The sequence below is a fragment of the Thermobia domestica genome, chromosome 5 (assembly GCF_964235325.1).
Source record: "Thermobia domestica chromosome 5, izTheDome1.hap1.1, whole genome shotgun sequence".
Taxonomy (NCBI): Eukaryota; Metazoa; Arthropoda; class Insecta; order Zygentoma; family Lepismatidae; genus Thermobia; species Thermobia domestica.
The window spans coordinates 16,840,665-16,843,657 of NC_137458.1; the positions used below are offsets into that span (position 1 = coordinate 16,840,665).

The following is a 2,993-nucleotide window of genomic DNA, read 5'->3' on the forward strand; positions in this document are numbered from 1 at the left end:
ACTGTAGGTATATCATTTTTACAACAATTGAATAGTATAGTATTAAATGATGGAACATGTTCATCGTAATTTACATCACAATAACACGAAACAACTGTTATACTGGTAACCAAAATATTTACTCACTAAAGAGAAGCAGAATAATGTATTTAGAACTTTGTCGGTACATCTAGCAATCCTTATACTGAGGGAAATTACACCCAAGTACCTGCGCTTGCCAAGTGCTTGTCTTCAGGGCGTTACCACGTTTCGCACTGTGTGATCGATGGAAAATTTGGAGTTCACTCTTAACAGGTTTTGTAAAAAAAGGAAAATTATAATAATTATTGTTCTCAATAACTGACCAGCGGCTGTTGCATACGGCTGGTCTAGATGTTCGTGCTGCTGGTGGTGGACATGTGGAGCATTTGTAATAGTATAGCTAAAACTTGAAGATTTTGTGAGTATTTTGCAATTTTCTCATCTTTGTAATATGTTTTTATCAATACATATGGACTTTTTAAAATCAAGTCATCTTTTTGAAACACTCTGTATTTGCGGACCGAATTCAGACCCGCGGGGCGTCATTTGGACATCCTTGTTTTGGAATATTTCAAAATAAATTTTAAAAGAATTTGTATTTATTAAAAAAAAAAAAAAACCTTTTATTATTAAGCATTACATAGTAATGTTGAACACATGTCACACAATGCACTGAAACCCCATATTTCTTCCTATTTGTCGACCTCTCCCAACGCTCAAGCATAGAGCGACGTACGCAAAAGCATCATCCATTGGATAGCGCTGTTTGGCGTTACTTTCCCCAAGAAAAAAACTATCCTCAAATTTTATGCTATTCACCGCCTTCTCCTCCTTCACCACCTTCACCCGCACCGACATCTTGGTACTGGATGTATTCGTCTATCGTATCATTTAAGGTCTTCTCAGCTTCTGTAAACTCTCCTTCTTCCAAACCTTCACCTACGTACCAGTGGACGAATGCCTTCCTCCTAAACATGGCTGAAAACTGCTCCGATATCCTCTTCAGACATTCTGTGATGGCTGTAGAATTACCAATAAATGTGGACGACATTTTCAGTCCTCGAGGTGGAATATCACACACGGCAGTTTTAATACTATTTGGAATCCATTCGGCAAAGTAACTACTGTTCTTGTCATGAACGTTCAACATTTGTTCTTCTACCTCCTTCATGGACATTCTTCCTCGGAAGATGGCAGCAGCTGTTAAATATTTACCATGCCGTGGATCGCAAGCAGCCATCATGTTTTTGGCATCAAACATTTGCTGAGTTAGTTCAGGAACTGTTGTAGCCCGGTATTGTTGACCGCCACGAGATGTCAAGGGTGCAAACCCTGTTATAAATACATGAAGACGTGGAAATGGTACGAGATTCACAGCCAACTTCCGAAGATCTGAGTTTAACTGACCTGGAAATCTCAGGCAAGTTGTGACACCTGATAAAACTGCAGATACTAAATGGTTTAAGTCACCTAACGTTGGTGTAGTTAACTTTAGGGTTCTAAAACATATGTCGTATAGAGCTTCATTATCAATGCAATACGTCATATCAGTGTTGTCGATAAGCTTAGAGAATGCTAATGTTGCATTGTACGGTTCTACTACTACATCCGATACTTTCGGAGAAGGAAGGACACTATACGTACAGACTATCCTGTCAGGGTACTCTTCTTTAATCTTGACCATTAACAAGGACCCCATTCCAGACCCTGATCCGCCTCCTAGAGAATGCGTTAGCTGAAATCCCTGAAGGCAATCACAGCTCTCAGTTTCCTTGCGAACGACGTCCATTACAGAATCAGCCAGCTCTGCACCTTCTGTGAGATGACCTTTAGCCCAGTTGTTTCCAGCACCACTCTGACCAAACACAAAATTATCTGGTCGAAAAATTTGACCAAAAGGTCCTGACCTAATAGAATCCATAGTTCCGGCTTCCAAGTCTACCATAATACCTCTAGGAACATATTTACCTCTTTGTGCTTCGTTATAATAAACGTTTATACGTTCCAGCTGCAAGTCAGAGTCGCCGTGGTAATAACCCGCGGGGTCAATTCCGTGTTCGTCAGACACTACTTCCCAAAATTTTCCACCAATCTGATTTCCACACTGACCACACTGAAGATGTAGTATCTCTCTCATCTTACGGTGTTACATTTACTTAACGATTGGCAGGCAATCTCAAGCAAAGTTTTAAATAATTAATTACAAAATATTCACCTTTATTCTCGTGCAAAATTTGAGGATCCCTCTTTTTTCTTTCTTTTAACCTTCTTCAACCAGCCTTTGCTGAAGCTACAGGATTATTGTCTTGGTAATAATTGTTTTCTTTTGTTTAAGTACAAATGAACATAAAACATTATTGATTGTTCAGATTGATCTTTCCTTGGAATTGTATTATGTTTTATGTATTTATTTTTTTTTAAGTATATTAAATCTTTATGATCTGGGTAATTACAATAGTTATGATCTGGATAATTACAGTTAGACTTATCTCAGGACGAACCAGGCCCGTATCCAGGGGTGGTCTAGGGGGACCGGGCCCCCCTAAATTTTTGCTGACCCCCTATAAAATTTTCACGGTAGGCTTGCAAATGAACTATAATATGGTGATTAACTATAATATTGTTGGATCGCCCCCCTAACTTCAGCCGCCCCCCCCCTAAATTTTTGGACTGGCTACCGGCCTGGGACGAACAATGATGCTACGCGTGAATTATCCAGATATAACTATTTTGCGAGTTGGCTCAAATCACGTCACAGATTCAAAGATTCAAACATGGTCTTTACATTTAATGCTATTAGTCGACGTTTATATACTGTCTCGAGAGTTACTAGAAGACATAGAATTACTCCCCGTCTCGTTTTTGTCGGGACAGCCCCAATTTCGGACAGAGTGTCTCGCGTCCCGACGTTATTCTATTCGGATTTTAACATGCTCCGACTTTCATACCTAACCCCTTACCGCATGCCGTGC

General features: G+C 39.7%; 1 pseudogene; it reads right to left on the reverse strand.

Moving 5' to 3' along the window:
- Positions 1-626: 626 nt before the first annotated feature.
- LOC145685748 (tubulin beta-4 chain pseudogene) lies at positions 627-2,319 on the reverse strand (annotated as a pseudogene).
- Between the last annotated feature and the right edge of the window lie 674 nt (positions 2,320-2,993).